Below are 22,484 nucleotides of genomic sequence, written 5' to 3'. Positions count from 1 at the left end.
GAACCTTGCCTTAAGTCTCCATCAGACTTCTCCCTTTTTGGTTTGAAGAACTGAACCAGAGCACAGTCTATTTTTACCCGAAAGACAAGAGGATAGCCTCCAAAAGACCTTGACCAACTCTCCAGCTTTTATAAACCCCAAGGATTTCCTATGCAAATGAAGGCTATTTAAGTTACCCTTGAGAGTCTTCCCATTCTGACTTTTTCATTGAACTCCTTGCATCTAGAAGGAATTGGTGCATATATGGCTGCCCTGGGCTATATGTCTCTCAAATGATTCTAAGTTCCTCTGCAATGTTTTCTCTCTCGTCTAGGCAATGACAGAGTCTCTGACAATGGCTTTCAGCTGAGAGTGAAACCAGAGCTTAAAATCTACCATAAGAGGTTTTCTCTGTTCTGCAGGAGGTTTACTTTAAAGAGGTAAGTGAGATTTGGGGTACCTGGCTGGCCAGAAGGGAGGGGCAGAGGTAGAGGGGATCCTCATCAGGGGAAGAGGTAGAGGGGTAGCGGGAGATGGGAGGTGCATAGCATGGGGGAAGAAGATCGTAGGCTTGAGTTGTGGTTTGGGAGATCTAAAAAATAGTTTTAACATGTTCACATTTTTCTTTTGCTTTGGCCAAGCAATCTGTTAAGGAAGCAATTTTTGAATCTGATTTCTTTTGGATGCTTCCTCATGCTAATAAAAAATAATAAGACCATTGGATGCTTAGAATTGTGCTGCCTTTACATTCTGTGGCACCTCTCCAGTGAATAACTGTTCATATCAGAACTTCCTCATAGTGGCCACTGTAATTCTAAATTATCCTTGATGAAATGATGCTATTTAGGAAGATAAGTGCACAAATTTGGATAGAGCATAAATACATGGATGGCATGGACTGAGTTTTATACCAAGACAAAGCCTTGAGAGCCTGGGAATGGCATCCTCTGGCTCAAGGCCCCCCAGCCTCACAGCTAGACCTTACCCAGCCACAACTCTGATGAATTTATACTTCCTGGCAGATAGAAGGTGTGGAGACATCTTTGCTGAACCTCAAGACAAGTCTGAGGAGAGTTCTTATAAGTGGCCCAAGACAGAATTTGTCCCAGGGCCAGGTTAGGGACATACTTCTTGGGTCCCGTATCTGTCTTTTCCACTATAAACTTTGCTCTGATTGAGGCACAACCGGAAATGACCAGGATGGACATAGACAATAGTGGTATTGTTCATAATAAGGCAGATATCTACCAAGAGAAAAGATTTTCAAATATGGTCAGATAATCAAAGGATTCCCAAAAGGGGTTCCTTATCACTAGAGACAAATAGACTCTGTACTTGGGGAGCTCAAGCCCAGTGCAAGACTTACATCTCTCATTGCTGTGGTCTAAAAGACTCCTGAGGGGCTTGAGGACCTCAGAGGAGCACACTTTCTGAGTCAGGGTCTTGGCCACATTGGCAAGGAGGTCTCAGTGGGCCTCATAATTGAATGCTGCTCCCTGAAAATATCGTCCAAACAACTTTGTGAGAATGCAAAGCTGAGTTCTGATCGCAGGAAGGAAAACACAACTGTGCAGAGTCATAGTAGCATCTGTATTGGGGAGGCTAAGTCAAGATATTTATAAAATATTGGGTCTATTTTAATGCAGCTTTTCTAATGAGCTTGATAAGGACTGGGCAAGAATCACGATAACAATAGTTCAGGATGGGTGGACAGCGCGAGGTGAGGGTTTTGAAACAAGAGTTTCAAGGAGTCTTAGAAGATAAACAGTGGTTGGATGCAATCTATTGAAAAGTTGCAAAATTCATTCAAGGTTACTTCTTGAAATTTCTGCAAAAACAATAGTTATTTACAACTTTTATCATCCCGAGCAAGAGTTTCATATAATAAAAAGGTCATGTTAACATCAACAGTAAGCAGGGTGCAGGTGGTTTTGACTGTTCCTGTGTACTGTGCTCGCTTCGGCAGCACGTATACTGAAATTGGAACGATTCTTCCTGTGTACTAATACAGAGAGGGATTATGTATGATTATTACCACATCCCCTCACTCCATCAAATCACTCTTATTTATACTAATTGTCACAGTGCTGGGAGTAATTAGGCCATCCAGGCATGGGAAAAGCCTGGTGGGGGATGTCCTTCCCACCTTCTGTTCCTCTCTTCTCTCTTGTATTTGCTGTTCAGGGCCCCCGCAGGACCCTGTGTTCCCAACAGGAACCCTAAAAACCCTAAATTTGAATACAATTAAACCTTTTATTCATAGCCAAGAGTGCTTTCATGCACTCAGATCATCAGTGTGTATGATACAGAGCCTGCCCAATCTTCTTGTAGTCCCATGGCCCACAGGCCTTGCATTTGGAAATCAGCCTTTACTTATGACCTTGGTTGTTGGCTCATAGCATTTCTGGCCCATGGTGTCTCGTGTCGTACTTAATGATTAGTACTGTGAACTGGCCAACTGAACCAGCCCTCCTAGAATGTTGCCATGAAAACTCTGCCAAGGGCTGGCTGTATGGTCAGTTTTTCCCTTTGACAGCTGCCAGAAAAACTGCAGGTAATCATTAGGTGAGGGATGAGGCCCTACAAAGGCAAGCTTCAAAACCATGAATTCTTTGTGCTTGTGCATAGTGGGCACTCAGTAATTATTTATTATGTTAATTTCGGAATCCTATAATGTTAAAGGTTTCCCCAGGCCTGGGAGATGAGAGCTCTGGGATGTCTCCTATCCCTCCCTCCCCTCCACCCAATTTCATGATTGAGATACTAGCACGTTTCTCCATGCATTGACTTCCCTTCCATCATCTGGGTCCATTCTGTTCCCCTGGGGTCCCAGGTGACTCCTGCTTCTCCTCGGTGTTTTCTGTGTCATCTTGCAGGACTGCTACAATGGTGCCTACCCAAGAGTGGGGGTTCATACTTTCTCCCAGCCTTTGCCAGTGCTGGTTCTTTGCCCAGATACTGCTATCCTGGAGGAGAGAAGTCAGTCCAACCCAGGAACACTGAGAGCCTTTCAGCTCAGGTTAGGTGGCCTGATTTTAAGCTCCACCACTCCTAAGGCCAACTTGTGCGTCTGCCCTTTAATGATTATAGCAGTTTTAGGCCTTAAAACATAGCTTTGCTCTCTCTGCTTTTAAATCTTTTTTCCTTTCTTCTCTACCTTTTAAAAAAATTTTTGTTTTAATAGCATTTTTGCTGAATAGCAAAAAAATAACACAATTAAAGGAAATTACATAAAACATAATTATTATGAAGCACTTTCATTAACTATCAACTAGAAAGAAATATGGTTTTACCAGCATCCCAGAAGTCCCCAATATATCCCTTCCCAAGTACAGTCTTCTTCCTCTTAAATGTAACTGCTGGCTTTTTATGGCAGTTACTTCATTGCTTTCTTTCCTCCACCCCCCCCCCCCCCGCAACTAACTTCCTCTCTTCTTTCCTTCTTTCCTTCTCCCTTCCTTTTTTTTTTTTTTTTTTAAGGTTTATTTATTTATTTTGAGAGAGAGAAAGAGAGAACATGAGTGGAAGAGGGGCAGAGAGAGAGGGAGAGAAAAAATCCCAAGCAGATTCTGCCCTGTTAGTGCAGAGCCCAACGCAGGGCTTGATCCCATGAACCGTGAGATCATGACCTGAGCCGAAATCAAGAGTTGGATGCTCAACCAACTGAACCACCCAGGCGCCCCCTTCCTCCTTCTTATTGAAGTATTATTGACATACCATGTTATATGAGTGCAAGTGTATGACATATTGATCTTGCTTCATCCTCTGATAAAGGATATCCAATTTAAAAAGACCCTTTTTAATCTTACAATGTTCAAAGTTTGTGTTTTATTTAATGGTGATTGAAATTGAATTTTACAAATTTTTTTTTCATTTATTGAGCTGACCATATGATTTTTCTCCTTCAAATTTATTTATATGGTGAACTATTTTGATTTTCCAATGTTAAACCATCCTTGCATTTCTAGAATAAGATCAACTCAGTTGTATTTGTTTCCTGTTGCTTCCGTAACAAATCCCCAAATACATAGTGGCTTAAAATACCGCACCTTTATTATCCCCCAATTCTTGGGGTCAGAAGTCTCGAGTGGGTCTTGTGGGATAAATCAAGGTATTGGCGGATCTGTATTTCTTCTGGAGGCTCTAGGGGAGAATATTGTTCCTAGCCTTTTCCTGCTTTTAGAGGCTAGTTGCATTCCTTGGCTGGTGGCCCCTTCCTCCATCTTCAAAGGCCATTACTCCAATCGCCGCTTTCAGGGTCACATCTTCTCTCTGACTCTGACCCTCCTGCCTCCCTCTTATGAGGACTTTGATGATTACATTGGGCTCACAGGATAATCCAGGATAATCTGCCCATGTCAGTGGCCTTAATTCAGTCAACTTTGCAAAGTCCCTTTTGCCATGTAAGATGACATATTCACAGGTTTTGAGGATTAGGATATAAACCTCTTTGGGAGCCATTATATTGTCTACCACATTGGTTATAATGTATTTTCCTTTTTATATATTGCTTGCTGTACTACTTTATTTAGAATTTTTGTGTCTGTGTTCATGAGTGAGATTGCCTAAACTTTCTCTTCTGAAACTATCTTCATTGGCTTTCGGTATCAGAGTTAAGCTAGCCTTATAAATGAATTGGAGGGTATACCACTTTTTTTTTTTTTTCTGTTCTCCAGAGAGTTTGTATACAGTAAGCATTATTTTCCCCTTAACTATTTATGGAAAGTTTTTATTTTTTTATTTTATTTTTTTAAAGTTTATTTATTTATTTTGAGAGAGAGAGAGAGGGAGAGGGAGGGAGGGGCAGAGGGGCAGAGAGAAGGGAGAGAGAGAATCCCAAGCTGGCTCTGCATTGTCAGCACAGAGCTGGATATGGGGCTTGAACTCAAGAATCGTGAGGTCATGACCTGGGCCGAAATCAAGAGTTGGTTGCTTAACTGACTGAGCCACCCAGGCGCCCTGATGGGAAGTTTTTAAAGTACTGATTCAATTTATTTAAAAATCACAGGACTTAAAATTTCTATTTCCTCCTTGATCAATTTTCAGAAAGTTGTATTTTTCTAGGAATATATTCATTTCATCTAGCTTTTCACACTTTAAGCATAAATTATTCATAAACCCTCTTTTTTTTTTTAAGTTTATTTATTTATTTTGAGAGTGAGAACAAGCAGGAAGGGGCAGAGAGAGAGGGGGAAAGAGGATCCAAAGCAGGCTTCTGTACTAACAGTAGAGAGCCCAACTTGGGGCCTGAACTCACAAACCATGAGACCATGACCTGACCTGAAGTCAGATACTTTAACCAACTGAGCCACCCAGGAGCCCTCATAAAACCCTCTTGTTATCTTTTTAATGTTTGTGGAATTCATAGTGATACCTGCTTTTTTATTCCTGGCATTGGTTATTCGTGCATTCTCTCTTCTTAATCTTCTTGATAATTTGTAAGGTTTTATCAGTTTTATTGTTCCTTTCAAAGAACCAACTTTTGGTTTTGTTGATCTTCTGTATGGCATGTTATTTTCCCTTTCTGTAATTTTTGCTGTTATCCTTATTATTTGATTTATCTTATGTTTTTGGGTTTCGTTTGTACTTCTGTAATGGTCAGGATAGGTTGGGTTATACTGCAGTAACAAACAATCCAGAAAATAAAATCTCAGGACTTTTCACAACATTTCTCATTTTTTTTCTACCTGTTCCAGTCAGGTTGACTGGCTTCTTCTCATTGTCTTCACTCTGGGACTTGAGCTGACAGAACAGCCACTGTCTAGAACATTGGCAGTCATCATGACAGAGGGAAAAGAGACAGTATGGTGAACATATGTTGGCTCTTAAAACTTTTGTCTAGATGTGACACATCATACTTCTATATACTTCTCATTGACTAGAGCAAGAGATATAGCTAAGTCTGATGCCAATGCCCAGAGATGGATTAGTGAATCTTTGTGAATGATAATATAGTATCCCATATCTTCTTTTTATTACTTTTAGAAAAAAAAATTTTTTTTTACTGTTTATTTATTTCAGAGAGAGAGAGAGAGAGAGCAGGAACAGGGGAGGGGCAGAGAGAGAGAGGGAGACACAGAATCCGAAGCAGGCTTCAGGCTCTGAGCTGTCAGCACAGAGTCTGATGCAGGGCTTGAACTTGCTAACCACGAGATCATGACCTGAGCCAAAGTCGGACGCCCAAGTGACTGAGCCACCCAGACACCCCTTTCTTACTTTTTGAGACTGAATCTTTGCTCATGAATTTTCAGTCTTTCTTATTTTCTAACATGTGTGCATTTAAGGGTACAAATTTCCCTTTGTCAGCTACATCCCATAGGAATCGATACACAGAAATTTTGTTAACACTCGATTCAAACTATTTTCTAATTTCCTTTGTGATACATATTTGACCTATGTGTTATTTAGAAGTGTTTCTTAATTTCCATGTAACTGGAGTTTTCTGAGTTTTCTTCTCGTAATTTCATTGTATCAGAGAATATACTTCATATAATTTTAAATCTTAGACTTTTTTTAGACCTCACTTTCAACCATATGATCTTAGGAAGAGAACCTCAAGCCTCTGATGAGACCCCAGCCCTACCCAACACCTTGATTTCAGCCTTGTCATACTCTGAGCAGGGAGCCTAATTGATCCTTACCTGGACTTCTGATATACAGAACTGTGAGAAAATAAATGGGTATTATTTTAAGCTGCTAAGTTTGTAGTAATTTATTGCATAGGAATAGAAAACTAATGCAGTGTTTTGCTAGTGGACAAACTACATATCTTCTCATATTTATGAAAGAAGGAGATTTTAGCTGGATGTAGAATTTTATTATTAAAAAAAATTTTTTTTTAAGTTTATTTATTTCATCTCTACACCCACTGTGGGGCCTGAACTTGCAACCCCAAGATCAAGAGTCACATGCTCTCCTGACTGAGCCAGCCAGGAGCACCAAGGATATACAATTTTAGACTAGCAGTTTGCTTTTAGCCTTTCAAGATACTACACTGTTTTCTGGTTTCCACTTTTGTTATTGAGAAGCCAGTTATCTAACTGTTGCTCCTTTGAAAACAATCTTTTCCCCACCCCTACCTGTCTTTAATTTTTTTCTTTTTCTTTTGTTTTCTGAAGATTTATTTAATGTGCCAAGAATATATTTCTTAAATAATTAATTATGCTTGGGATTGTTGCTCTTTGTGATCTGAATTTTAAAGTCTTTCATCAGTTCTGGAAAATTTTTGGCTATTATCTCTTCAAATGTTATCTCAGCTCCTTCTCTCTTCTCCTGGGTCACCAACTAGATGTAAGCAAGATCTTCTCACTGTATTCTCTGTATCTCTTACCCTTGCTATTGGATTTTCTATGTTGTCTCTTTATTCTAGATAGTTTTTTTCTGCTATATATATATTTTTTATTTTTAACTTTTTTTTCGAGAAAGAGAGACAGAGCACCAGAGGGGGAGAATCAGAGAGAGAGGGAGATACGGAATCTGAAGCAAACTCCAGGCTCTGAGCTGTCAGCACAGAGCCCAATGCAGGGCTCAAACCCACAAACTGTGAGATCATGACCTGAGCTGAAGTCTAACACTTAACTGAATGAGCCACCCAGGCACCCCTTTTCTGCTATGTTTTCTAATTCATTGACTCTCTTCTCATGCATCTAAACTGTTGAACCCATCTCTTGAGTTTTTAACATCTCTAACTATATTTTTCCATTCTTGAATTCTATTTGATCCTTTATCTAATCTGCTATTTTATTATAAAGGGAAGTCTTCCTTGACTTCCCACGTCCGTCCTCACCTCAGGCCTGTTTAGATGTCCTCTGCCCTCGCCTCCCCCCGTGTGCTCCCATGGCAACCTGGGCTCTACCAGGCATTTACCATATTCTCCTACAGTGTCTCCCCAACTAGACTGTAAGTATCTTGAGGCCAGTGGACATCATGTACTCTGTATCTCTAGCATTTAGCATTGCACCTGAATAACAGCAATCACTCTGTAAGTGTTGTGAACTTTAAGTAAAGCAACTTCCCTGACCACCTAACACTGCCCCACTCTGAGAAGATGGAAAACCTTCAGGAAAGTCTTCACAACTCCCAACTGTTCTTTGTGTGAAGAGATTCTTCTATAGAGGGAATGCTAAGAGATACTCATTTCTGCATCCAGGCTGATAAGGGGAAAGAATGGAAAGGAAAACAGACTCAGAAATAAGAGGCTGAGGAGACTTCAGGTGAGGAAGTCTCTGAGAATGAGCAGAAGTTATTGGGCAAGCTCCACTTCTCCAGCCTGTGGAATTGGCTGGATCTGATCCCATTATACCCAGGCCTCCAAGGAATAAGGAGCTTCTAGCCAACATCTGGGTTGTTCTGCTGTAGTGCATCTAGAAACTCAAGGCAGAGTGGCTTTTAAGAAAGGAATGTTGTATAACCAGTATACTGAACATGCAGGATTTATGGGTTATATCCACCAAAGCCACTTTATTTTTGTCTTCCACTGCTTTTAATCCCTTCCAGTGAGGGTTAGGATGGTCTTTTCCATGACCATGTATAAAAATCCTGCCAAGCTCATAACTTTTTCTCGACATCTTTAGTGTAAAAGTCCAGGGAATCACTTTAAGTCACGAATGCAGACTTAATTAAATAATTAAAAGGGTTCAGCCCAATATACTAATCAATATTTAAATTTTCATTCATAGATAAGATTTCTCTCCCACTCTCCCAAAGCTAGGGCCCATAGCAGGTAGCCTGGGAGGGAGCTACTTCTCTTTCTTATTCACTTCTCCTTAATCTTGCTGCTGTTTCTGACCTTTAAGGTTGAAATGGGGAAAAGAGGAGAGGGAAGGGGAATAGTCCTGGCTTTATGGGTCCTACACCTGGCGACCCATAGGCCACAGGTCCCCTGGCAGATATTTAACACTGATCCTGAGGGTTTCTGTGAAGTCTTGGGAGACTTCCCTGCTGGGCTTCTCTGACTCCGCTCCTTCTCCTTCAGTAGGGTCCCCCTGCCTCCTGCTCCCCACAGTCTCGCCATAGGACTTGCCTCCCAGCCTTTAACTGCTGGGACCTACTTGTCCTCACTGGCTACCCTCTTGGTTGGGCTCCACCCCAGGGAGACTTGACCTCTGCCTCCACCTCAAATTGTCCCCAGGACTCCTGTCTCATTTGACCTGCACCCAGCTGGTTGAGCAATTCTCACCCAGGCCCTTTTCTCTCAGCCAAGGCTGCTTAGCCTTCCTGAGCCAACCAGCAACAGGCCATCATATATGCCCTACAGCAATGACCACACCTCAAGCTGCCTGAGTAGTCTGTCCCCTTGAAGCCTTTCTCACTAGACTGGAGGGGAGGGAGTAGGTGATCCCTCACATTTTCCCAGGGAAATCCTCCCCACAAAATCCCCCCCCCCCCCGAATCTCCCCTCTTCTGACTCTTGTATTTCCTCTCTCTGGGTTAGGGATTCCTTAGGCCAAGGACCAAGAGACAGGTAACCAGATTTTGAAAATCGCCTTTGAAATATTTGTGGTCTGCTCACACCTTACTTTGATGCTCAATCACTATTATATCTTGACACTTCAGTCAAAATCCAAGTTAACATCTGTTGGATTTGTTTGCTTTTTATCAGAATGAAACATCATTTTTGGTTTTTTCTGATTATGAAATTAATGCATTCTTCTTACAAAATTAAACCAAAACAGATAAATGTAAAAGATAGTAGTAGCTCAGTGCAATTCTACCTCCCAGAGATAACTAAGATAAGACTTTGCTTTTTACCTCTCCAGACTTTTTTTCTTTGACACACTTTGACACTTGTACTTTTTTTTTTTTTTAATAGCAGAAATGGGATTGTACTATATATGAACTCCAAAGAGCCTTTTCCCTAATGCCATAGGACATGTAAACCTTCCCGCCCCCTATGTGCCTAAACCTATGTTGAAGTGGGAGAATTGATGAGAGACCAGACAATTACCTTGATAGACTGAGCACCTAAATGGTCCCTTTATGTATTGAATTAAACTGGGTTTTAGTGGCGTGGACTGAATTTAGTTTTCTCTCGCTTCCTATCAAGATGGGTGCTTTGGAGGAAATCAGTCACAATCAAAGGACTATATTTGTTTCACAACAGGAGTACTGTACATTTTCAGCTCTCCACTACAAATGAAATTGCTGGGTTGGAGGGTGTGTGCCATCCCAAAGCTTTTGATCTGCATTCTATTGTGCATCAGAGTCCTTTTTTTCCCCATATGTATTTTCATAACACTGGATATTTACATTTTGGCTAGTCTCCTAGGCAAAAAAGTAGTGATTAAGCCCAATTGTTATTATCTCATTTTATTTTATTTATTTTGAGAGAGAGAGTGATCATGCAAGATGTAGAGGGGCAGAGAGAGAAGGAGAGAGAGAATCCCAAGCAGGTGGTACGCTGTCAGTACAGAGCCTGACTCAGGGCTTGAACCTGTGACCCATGATATCATGACGTGAGCTGAAGTCAAGAGGCTTAACTGACTGAGCTATCCAGGGGCCCCAAGCCTTTCTTTGTTTTTAAATAAGATTGAGCAAATTTTGCATTAGGATAGGACACTTACTCATCACCAGGGCTCCCTTTGCCCAAGTGTCCATTTTGATATCCCAATAAAATCTTCATAAGCTTTGCCCAGGCAGGCTAAAACAAATGGGCTCCAGAGTGGACTGAAAGAGGCCTATCCCCTTCCTGGGCCCCAGTTCATACTTGGCCCTAGGGGAATAAAGGTGGAAGGAGCAACTTCCTCAAGGGACTCCTGGAGGCCACCATGAGAGATGCTTCAGGCCTGATCTGAAGCGCATGTTAAGAGAATCTAGATCACTCACTCATAGCCCCAAACTGTGCCTAAGCCTCATTGCATGCCCTATCCCTTTAGATACTAGTGACCACAGACCAAAGCTCTTGCCCCCAGGGAGGCCAGGCTACCCATGGACTAATTAATTAGCTGCTCCAGACAGCATGGGACAAAAAGATGGGCTCAACCAGTGTCTTCTTTCTGAAGATCAACTAAGAAACTTGGGAAGGATTTGCTTGTAAGCAGTGGGAATAAAGTTGTAAAGATAACAAGATAATGAGCTGAGCCCTGGGCAAGCCCGAGCCAAGCTGAGTCGGCAGGGAGAGAAAGGTGTGCAGAGGCTTCTAGGCCAGTACTGCTTGCCTCCTGCAAGTAGGGCTGTGGCCTTGGAGCTGCAGCCTCTGTGCCTGGCTCTGAGCCCCTGGGGCTGTCCGGCCCTCTGCTGCCTGCCCCCCAAAAGACTGCAGTTCCTTTGGCTCTGCCCCATACCCATACTTACCTTGTACATGGCACCAGCAGTCACACAGATACTGTGTATGGCCCACGGCAGCTTGCACATGTAGATAGGAGATGCTCCAGACAGCCTCTGGATTGGGCTTCCCAAGCCACTTAGAACACTGGGGGGAAAGTTTTGATTATAAACGATAAAGGGTATGTGAGCTTTTTAAGAAACATTCGGAGCAGATTTGGAGCAATTTTATATGGACTTTGCAAGAAAAAGACAAAGTGGTTTACAATAAATTCATTGAACTTGGAGGGAGAGGATTGTTTGCTTTAGGCTTGATCTTGACAAGCCTGGTAATATTCCCCTAGGATGGCATCTAAAATGACCCACTTTAGGGGCGCCTGGGTGGCTCAGTTGGTTACACATCTGACTTTGGCTCAGGTCATGATCTCACAGTTCGTGGGTTCCAGCTCCGCGTCGGGTTCTGTGCTGACAACTCAGAGCCTGGAGCCTGCTTTGGATTCTGTGTCTCCCTGTCTTTCTCTGCCCCTCCCCTGCTTGTGCTCTCTCTCGTCTCTCAAAAATAAATAAACATTAAAAATAAATGAATAAATAAAAAATAAAATGAGTCACTTTATCCTCCATTTCCCCCACTCTACCTCCTTATAGTAGAGGATGAGCCATCACTCAGTACAGAGAAGTTCATACAAATTGTTCTGTGAATATATGGCAGTTCCTAAAATAAAATATTGTTCCAGAACAATCAGTTTCTATTGTTAAAACTCTACCCTTTTTGAAAAAGAATACACTGTCAAAAGAAGTCTCTTTTCATTTTAGCTTTCTCCATGTCAGGCATGGTCCTTGAGTGTATGGCAAACCCTGGGAACACTTCTAATCACTCAAAAAATAATGAACCACTTGATGACTAAGCAGAGGATTTGAGCTAATTCTTGTAGCAAACACTTGCTGGAAAAACTCCAGAAAGGTTAACCACCTCTGCTCATACAATGACTATGACGCTGAAAAGTAACATGCCAATTGAAGTTTTACAAATAAAATCTTATTAGGAAGGTAGAAGTGATCACCATAGAAAATGTCCTCTTTATTAAGAGACTTCGATAATGTGAGTAGACAGACTGCAGCCTATAGTTTATTGTATGTGTTTAGCAAATGGCCTGTAGGAATCCCAGTTTCATGACTCAACACCAGGAGCTCAGTCCGGCTCCCACCTACGCTGTAAGCCTTCCCCTACCAGCCAGGTTTTAGGGTTCACATTCATTCATGTTCATTCAAATATGAACTCAATTTTAACATGGTCTGTATCTTACGGTTCAGCTCTTTTTACTTTCAGTATTCAATTCCTGCAAGGCTTTTTTTTTTTAATTTTTAATGTTCATTTATTTTTGAGAGACAGAGCATGAACAGGGAAGGGGCAGAGAGAGAGGGAGACACAGAATCCGAAGGAAGCTCCAGGTTCTCAGCTGTCAGCACAGAGCCCAATGCGGGGCTTGAACCCATGAACCATGAGATTATGACCTGAGCTGAAGTCAGACACTTAACCGACTGAGACACCCAGATGCCCTCTGGAAGGCTTTGTTTTAAAAAGGTGCAATTCTCTGGGGCGCCTGGGTGGCTCAGTCGGTTAAGCATCCGACTTCGGCTCAGGTCATGATCTCACGGTCCGTGAGTTCGAGCCCCGTGTCGGGCTCTGTGCTGACAGCTCAGAGCCTGGAGCCTGTTTCAGATTCTGTGTCTCCCTCTCTCTGACCCTCCCCCATTCATGCTCTGTCTCTCTTTGTATCAAAAATAAAAAATAAACATTAAAAAAAAAAAGGTGCAATTCTCAACTTGGTACATTTTAATTTTTAAAAATTTTTTAAAGTTCATTTGGAGAGAGAGAAGGAGAGAGATCAGGAGGGGCAGAGAGAGAATGGGAGAGAGAGAATCCCAAGCAGTTTCCAAGCTGTCAGTGCAGAGCTCGATGTAGGGCTTGATCTCCCCAACCATGATATTGTGACCTGAGCCGAAATCGAGTCAGATGCTTAACTGACTGAGCCATCCAGGCATCCCTTAACTTAATACATTTTAGAAGCGTCTCTTGCCTCTTCGCTTTTTTTCAATATTTCTGTTATTTCAATCTTCAGTATGTTCATCCTGATAAGAATTCCAGGCATAGTCAGTAGGTGTCACTGTGAAAAATAAAATTTGAAAAGCTTACTGTGCTTATAAAGTTGATTAACTGATTGATTCACTCATCCATCCCTTCATTTATTGTTACTAAAACTATGGTTAGATGTTGAGTAGAGAAGGGAAAACAATTATTAATGTTGCTTAGGGAAGAACAAAGCATAATGGTGGGGGCTTTAGGGGAAGGTGGGAAATAAGTCAGGAATGGATTTGTGAATTGCCTTTTCCTACCATTCATATTATATTTATATATGAATATATTCCATACATGTTCTCTCTCTTTGAAAACATCTTGAAATCATGGTAAAATAAATGAAGCTTTCAGTTGATTGGAGAGCTAAGCTCACAGAAATTAGGGAAAATTCTCAGTGGTCAGCAATTAAGAGGGAACTCAATTAAGGGGCAGGGGAGAGGGAATGTTGGCTGAGCTGATGTGGAGCCCCCCCTGGGGGTTTACAGGTCTCAGGAACCTAGGCATTTTTTAATGTACCCATAGCAACAAGAGAAGGGACCTTGGATTAACAAAAGTAAAGAGATAGACTTGACACTTCTACATAAAACTAGGACTCTCAAAGGGCTGTACCTTGGTGAAAGTATGAACCAAAAATGAAATGTTCAGAGATGCACAGAGAAACAGTGAAGTTGTATCTCTTGGCCTAGCTTCTTGATTGGGGAAAAAATACTCTCCTAAGAAGTTATCATTTCAGTCTTCTCTTATTCAGGTCTAGAGTTCAATCTTATACTACCTATGGACACTGGGGGCCTGCAAGTTGAAAAATTAACTTAAAAATGGATACTAAGCAGACAGAAGCAAACATAAAATCTCTGTGAAGGAACATACCTCCATCTCGGCCATGCAGCATTCACAGATACAAAGCCCCACCGAAGATGAGCTCATCACCTAAAATTAGAAAATGCAGGAGGATATAATCACCATGAATGAGAGATAAGAAATTCTAAGGAGGAAAATGGTACAGACCTGATCTAACGGTGTCAGCCTGGCATGAATATTCCACAATTAAAATCTTCAACTTATCAGAGGAATCTGTCAGTAGCTAAAACTGTTTCTTTTGCTTTTTTAGACAGCTTATTCAAGAGCACACGTCACAGGCTAGACTCTGTCAGGTACCTGCTGATCTGTGCACCTTCCTCACCAAAAATCAAACCAAAATCTACACACTTACTGTTCCCAGAGTGTCATCAGGTTTTTTTCCTCCCTTTTTGAAATCCTTTCTTGTTAACAGTCTAATGACTATTCTCTTTAAAATAAGTGAGTATAGGGGTGCCTGGGTATCTCAGTCAGTTAAGCATCTGACTCTTGATTTTGGCTCAGGTCATGATCTCAGGGCTGTGAGACTGAGCCCTGCAGGCTTCACACTGGGCATGGAGCCTGCTTAAGATTCTCTGTCTCCTTCTCCTTCTGTCCCTTCCCTGCTTGGCTATTATGCATGTGGGCTCTCTTTCTCATAAACAAACAAACAAACAAACAAACAAACCATTTGCTTGCAGGTAACTAAATGTCTCTGAGTTACACTTTAACAGTCAGATGAAAAGACCTCGCAGCAGGACTGGACCACAATAACTTCAATTGATAAAATTCCCAGACTATTTAAAAAAAAGTATACTTAAATAATTAAAGACATCAGTAAGTGTCTTATGTTTTGGGATCCTATTTTAATGATATTTTTAAAATTCCGTTTTCCATGTATTCATTGCTAATATATGGAAATACCATTGATTATTTATCATATATTGACCTGTAACCTGTGGCCTTGCTAAATTCACTTAATTCTAGTGGCTTTTTTATAGATTGTTTAGGATTTTCAATGTGCATGATCACGTTGTCTGCAAACAAGGACTGTTTCACTTTTTCCTTTCCAATCTGTATGCCTTGGGTATCTTTTCCCACAGTGGCTTGGCACTCTAGTGTAATGGTGGATAGAGATTCAAAGGTGGACATCTTTGCTTTGTTCCTGATGTTAGGGGAAGAACACTCAGTCTTCCACTATAAAAACATTAACTGAGGGGTTTGAATAGATGCCCTTTATCAGATTGAGAGACTGTCCTTCTATTCTTAGTTTATTGAAAGTTTTGTGTTGTTGTTGTTGTTGTTGTTGTTGTTTATCATGAATGGGTATCGATTACCTTTTCCCCCTTCTTTTTAGATGATCATACAGTTTTTCTTATCATGTATTTATTTGTTTACTGAAGGAAAAGAACCGTGAACCTTAAACTTTATACACAGCCAAATTTTCATTTCAATGAGAGAGAGTAATAAAAATGCACTCAGGCATACAAGGTCTCAGATGTTTGCCACATAAAAATCCACAATTGAAAATGCCTTTAAGAGAAATATGCAAGTAAGAGAAACAAATCGAGGAAAACCTTTAAGAGATATGGGATGTCAGGGCAATCTACTATTTTGATAAATCTACTGCTGTTAAAAAAAAAGTCTAAGATTGAAAATGTTGGGGCGCCTGGGTGGCTCAGTGGGTTAAGCATCCGACTTCAGCTCAGGTCATGATCTCACGGTTTGTGAGTTCGAGCTCCATGTCAGACTCTGTGCTGACAGCTCAGAGCCTGGAGCCTGCTTCGGATTCTGTGTCTCCCTCTTTCTCTGCTCCTCCCCCACTCTCACTCTGTCTCTCTCTCTCTGAAAAATAAATAAACATTAAAAAAATTGTTTTTGAAAAGTCTAAGATTGAAAATGTTTATCCAGAAGAACTAATGTCAGAAATTCCAAACACAAACAACATAATGGGGGAGGAGAGGAAATAAAGAGATATTAAGAAATGCTAATGTGTTTGACTTATTAGAGGGGAAAGTATATCTATTTAGAAGTTTAAGAGATCAACAGTTGTGGGATTTTTCACCAAAGTCGTGAGTTCTTTGATAATGGTCAGGGGTCATTAAATCTAGATGGACATCATTTCCACCACCCCCATGTACAGTATGCCTGAATTCAGAACATCCAATAGAAACCAAAATTCCACTGTGTTTCACTCTTATCAGAAATAAGAAGAGAAGGAGATATATGAAGTTTGTGTCTTGATAAAAGCAGCTTTTACTGGCATCAATAGTTTGAATTGCCCCTTTTGTGGTTATCTTGAGCTTTGTGTATCCTGGGACAATGCATCTTGGTAAGATGTAGGGCAGAGTTGTTTAAAGTTGGGTAGGGAGAAGGAGGGCACTTGTTAAGATGAGCACTGGGTGTTATATGTAAGTGATGAATCACTAAATAAAAAGTAAATACATAAATACATAATAAATAAAGTGGGGGAGGGAGAATGATTGCTAAAGGGGAGGCTGGAAAACAGAAGTGGCTTCATGTTCTAAGGCAAGTCCTTGTCAGGCAGGTCAGTTTTAGCAAAGAGTGCATCTAAAAAGGGAGGACCTGAAAGTAATCTCTAAAATTGCCTGAGCACCCCCTGGAATGTTTTTGCATGTACTCTCCGAGGTACTCATGCTCCTTGGGAACAGTGACGGGTCATTGTGAAGGAATGAGGAACGTGAAGAACATAAGATAGGCTGGCTGGCTCATTCTGATGGCTTTCAGCCTAAAAGACCTTTTTAAAAAGTTAAAAAAAAAATCCCAAACCCAGAATTTTAAATTCTTAGCTCAAACCACAGTCAGAGCCTGTGGGAGTGTCTTTAAAAAGTCTCTTTTGTCTTAGAGCTCCTGAACATAAGCAGCTAAAATCCAGATACAGTGTCTGATACTGTGGGAACGCATATTACAACAGAGAAAGAACCCATATTACAACAGTCGTGTCCCTTATGAGAAAGTTAAGGCAATGACTAAGAACATACGGGACCTTGGGAATTAGGGGAATCTAGGTGGATTTGAGTACCTAGGGAATCTGAGTACCTGGAATTCGTAAAAGTCACTGGTTTCAAATGTGAACTGAATTTATAAGGTGAGGTCACTGGGGGCTTATTGCCAGTGGAAGCAGCTTCTTTCTCCCTTCCATCCTCTGATCCCTTGCCGGTATCCTCTATTAGCTGAACCAGCAGGAAGGCGGCTGACAGGGGAGGCTAGGAAATGCTATTCACTGGGGCTAGCCCCCTTGTGATGCAAAACACAATAGTGGAAGAGTAAGGAATGGTTCTGAAGGCAGCTGTGCCCAGGACAGTCACCCCCTGTGCTTTCTGCATGGGCCACTAATGTCAGAAGTCCTGCCCTGGCTTCTTATTGTTGAGGAAGATGTACTTTGCATTCTTCTCTTCCCAGCCCCCAGCTCTCACCTGGTTTGCCTTGCTATCACACCCAGCCCCTTGGAGGGCTTGGGAATTTTTGTCTCCTTTCACTGAACCATGCTGGGGACTGAGAGACTCTTTAAGGATGCTCTTAGGACCTAGACATCACCCTCAGTATTGCTTCTCATTGTTCAGGGCCCATACTGGGCTCCCAGGGGCTTGCCATCTCCTGGAAAACACCTGGGGGAAGTAGGGACTCTGCCCCAGGCTCTTGTCAAACCCAACCCAAACCATGAGCCATTGAACCAGCTTGGGATCATCTTTAAAGGGATCCTGCCCAAAAGGATATCTGTTGGAGTGCTAGGGAAAACAGATAATGAGAGAGGACCAGCAGCTTTTTGAAAGGCGTCAAGGGAACCATAGTGAGGGCTTCAGATGGGAAGCCACACAAAAGCATTCTGAGTGAATCCATATCAAATGGAGAAAGTGGGGGAAGAACCAACTTACTATACATGTCAGGTAGGAACGTCCTTATCCCCCTACCACTTTCTAGTCCTTCACTCACTCAGCCCTGGTTTGGTCACAAATGGCAGCTAGCCCAAGAAGGAAAAGCTGGTGAATGAGAGAGAGAGGAATTGAATGTTTTATGAGACAACTTTATGTTCTAACTTTTTCTGGCCACATGCAAGAAAATGTTTAAGTTAAAATTCAAGAAACATACATTACCAATTGTATATAATCAAATAATAATGAAGACTGTACCATTATACCATCATAAATGAACAACTTCCAATTTCACCTAGACCTTCAACTCAGACCAGAAAGCCTCTGTTTTTCCTAGTCAGTCTGCTTTCCCAGTTACACCATAATGATTTCAAACTTTGACCCGCTCAGTCTCCCTGCCCCTCCTCCAACCACGGCTTTTTCAGAAAATAGCCATGCCTCCCAAATTTCAGGCTCGTCCCCATCTGGGCTTTGGATCCACTCTCTCCTGCCTCCTCAGTAACCTTACCCTTTCAATTTTTTCCACTCTTCTGGCTCTACAGTCTCATCTTTGCTGGCTTCTTTCCAAAAACGATGTAGACATGCACATGGCACTCCATCTTAAAGACCACCCTTCCTGGATCCTGTGTCCTCTCTAGCTACTTTCCATTCCCTTCATAGCAGTGCTTGGAAGATTTGCCCGTATTTGCTGTACCTGGTGCTTACCTACCAGGTGCTCATCATGCACTGCAATCTGGCTGCTGTCCAGCATTCCACACTAACTGCTTCCTGAGCCCTCAGTGACCTCACTTTGATCAATTCAGTATCACTTAGAAATGCAATTGACTGTCATAGAATAGCTTAAACAGGAGTTCTCCCCGCATAACAGAATATTTGGAGGCAGGCAGCTGCTTGTGCTGGTTCAGCAGCTCCAAAGCATGGGAGTAGCCTTTCTGAAATTCTCCCTGACTTGCCTTCATGGTTGAGGATTACTGCTGAGGTGGTACATCCCCACTTGGAGCTGGAAGATGGGGAAAGGTTGGTACCAGTCACTTCAATCTGTGATTAGAAATGCAGATTTCCCAAGTTCCCCTGTGTCTCATTGCCCAGAACTGTGTCATGTGGTCATGTAGCTGCAAAAAAGATGGAAAAGTGAGTGTTTAATGTTTTTTAGTCTTTATTATGGGGATAGACAAGAGCAAGAGGGTGGAAAATTGAAACTGGGCCACCACCCAGTCTAACTCACTGGAGTCAACATGGTGCAGCTCTTTGGTTACCTATAACCCCCACACACCCCTCTTTCCCATATACACATTTTGCATGGAATGTTCTCACTCCTCCATAAAGGAGGTAATCCTAAAATGTCAGCCAGCTCCTACAGACAGCATGGAGTCCAGGTACTCTGTGTACAGGCCCCTCTTCCAGGTCCAGATGGGGTTTCTTGTGGCCTTCCGACTTAAACTAAAAGTTAAAGTTCTCTGCAAAAATGAAAATGATAGTACCAAGTGTTGGGAGAATGGGGAAAAACAGAATGTCACATGCTCTTGCTGGTGTATCCATGGTCACAGCCACCTGGGAAAACTTTGGCAGTATATTGTAAAGCTGAATATCTGTGTTCCCTATAAACCAGTGGTTCTATTCCCAGGTAAATACCTGATGGAGATGCAAACAGATGTGCAACAAAAGAAATGTTCTACAACATTCAATGCAGCATTGTTTACAATAGTTTCAAACTGGGAACTACCTAGATGTGCATAGAGAGTAGAATATCATACAGAAATGAGAATGGTCTAAAACTACACACACTGTAGGTGAATCTCAAAATAATGTTGAGTCAAAGAAGCCAGAGACAAAAGAGTGTGTATTGTGTGATTCCATTTATAGAAAATACAAAAACAGGTAAAATGTCTCTGTGCTATTAGAAGTCAGGATAGCAGTTACCTTTTGGGGAGAGAGTGGTACTTGGGAGGGAGCACAGGGGGGACTCCCAGGATGTTGGTAATGTTCTGTTTCTCGATATGGGTGATAGTTATATGGGTGTGTTCAATTTCTGAAAATTTATGGAGCTGTATGCTTTTCTATATGTGTACTTTCCTTTGTATATACTGTTGTGAAATAATAGAAAATACATGTAGTGGTCTCTACTGCTGGTTCCTGGCACAGAGCTCCTAAAACCTTCGTAATTTCCCAAGTGATAAGAACAGTAGGAACATCTTTTGTTCTAGTATTTGATCTTTGACCCTGATTCCTGACCCTGGTTTCTGACACAGTTCTTAAATCCCTTGGAATTTCCTGGGCGATAGGAGTGTCTTTTGTGGTAATGAGATGACTCTTGTTAGGGTCCTGGATGGCTTCCGAGTGGAGGTTGGTCATCAGAAAGACCAAGCCATGATTAGAAGCTTGGCACTTGCAGCCTGATTCCCCATCCTCCAGGAAAGAGAGAGGGACTGGAGATTGATCTAATAATCAGTCATGCTTATGTCAGGAAGCCTCCATAAAAATCCCAATAGCACAGGATTTGGAGAGCTTCTGGGTTGGTGAACACAACCATGTGTTGGGAGGGTGGTGCACCCCACTCTGCAGGACCCCAAGCTCCTGCAATTGGGACCCTTCCAGACCTCATCCTCTGTATTTCCAAATTTGGCTATTTTCAACTGTGTCTTTTATTACGTAATAAACTGGCAGACCTCAGTAAGCATTTCCCTGAGTTCTGGGAGCTATTCTACCAAATGATCAAATCCAAGAAGGGGGTCATGGGAACCTCCAATTTTTAGCCAAGTCGGGCAGAAATTGTGGGTAACCTGGGCACCTACTACTTGTGATTGTCATCTGAAGGGGGGGGCAGTCTCATGGGATTGAGCCCTTAGACTACTAACTCCAGTTTGTGTCAGAATTGAATAGCATTGTAGTACACTCAGCTGGTGTTGCAGAGAATTGCTTGGTGTGGGGAGAAAATCCACACATCTGATGTCAGAGGCATTGTGTTTGTAAGTAAAGGACAATAGGAGTGTGTCTTTCGTCTATAGCTGTACAACAATAAAATGTATACAAACACTTTCAGTGCACAGTGTGAAGATACAATGAAACTTCCTTTTAGAAAAAAAAAAGCATGCAAAGCATAATATACCCCCATAGTAAACCACATCCAATCCTGCTGGACATATATAGTAAGGGATCTCCTCTGTGGCAGTATGTTAAGTTTTTGACTGGGGAATCTACCAGCCCCTCACTTGTTCTGTGCCCTGGTTGTGTAGAATGCCAGTGTTTGTATCCCACTTCCTGTTGGAGGGGATTCAGGAGTCCAGGAATTGCCCTAAGTGTTAAACAGTAACAGACTGATGTTGACCAGGCTTCAGATTTTAAGGACATAAGTGATTCCCTCAATCATTTGTTAGGCTTCTGGTCAATTCCATGCATGAGTAATAACAATCGAATAACTTATCTACGGGGTCTTTAAATGGTTTTCTAATTAAAGATTTTAAAAATATTTTCCCATGGGGTGCCTGGGTGGCTTAGTCAGTTAAGGGTTCAACTCTTGATTTCAGCTCAGTTCGTGATCTCATGGGTCATGAGATCCAGCCCCCCATGGAGCCCTGCATCAGGCTCTGGGCTGACAGTGGAAAGCCTGCTTGGGATCTTCTCTCTCCCTCTATCTGACCCTCCCTTGCTTGTGTGCTCTCTCTCTCTCTCAAAATAAATAAATAAACTTAAAAAAAATTTTCCAAATAGGTAACATTTTTCTTGATTAAAAAAATTACAAAAAGAAATAAATTAAGGTCTTATTGGGGCACCTAGGTGGCTCAGTAGGTTAAGCACCCAACTTTGGCTCAGGTCATGATCTTGTGGTTTGTAAGTTTGAGCCCCAAACAGGCTCTGTGCTGACAGCTTGGAGCCTGGAGCCTGCTTTGGATTCTGTGTCTCCCTCTCTTTCTGCCCCTACCCCACTTGCGCTCTGTCTCTTTCTCTCAAAAATAATAATAGTAATAATAATTAAGGTCATATTCTCACCTCTGTTCTCTTTTGTTAGTTTCTTGTATATGCCTCGAGTGCTTAATTTTGCAAAACAAGCAAACCAAGTATCAGAATATTTAAGTCTTCTAGGGGCTGCTTTTTGTGTGCTCAATTACAGTTAAGGCAATTCAAAACAACAGTTGCAGGCAGAGATGCCACCTATAGTCCATTTTTGCTACCTTGGGCCTCAATCTTCTCTCCCGATAAAGCTGCCTCTTCCCTGCTTCCACTTGTGCTGGGTATACAAAGAAAATTATTTATTTCAAGCTAGTGAGACTCCAAGTTGTGGGACTAGGTCAGTTTAGGTTGTAAACTGCAGGTAAGGAATTCCGCCCTTACCAAGGCCTTATTTTTAATCTCTGCTTTCAAATCAGGTATCTCTAATCTAG

General features: G+C 41.8%; 1 protein-coding gene across 1 annotated transcript in view; it reads left to right on the top strand.

Moving 5' to 3' along the window:
• The window catches only part of MCFD2 (multiple coagulation factor deficiency 2, ER cargo receptor complex subunit), an 84,987-nt gene that overhangs the window by 5,431 nt on the left and 57,072 nt on the right, over positions 1-22,484 (top strand). The window contains exon 2 of the mRNA XM_042981334.1: positions 314-419. The gene's annotated coding sequence lies outside the window, so the exon portion shown is untranslated. The remainder of the gene's footprint in view (positions 1-313; positions 420-22,484) is intronic.

The sequence above is a fragment of the Panthera tigris genome, chromosome A3 (assembly GCF_018350195.1).
Source record: "Panthera tigris isolate Pti1 chromosome A3, P.tigris_Pti1_mat1.1, whole genome shotgun sequence".
Classification (NCBI taxonomy): Eukaryota; Metazoa; Chordata; class Mammalia; order Carnivora; family Felidae; genus Panthera; species Panthera tigris.
The sequence above is the reverse complement of the archived record's forward strand: the minus strand, read 5'-3'. Positions and strand labels throughout refer to the sequence as shown.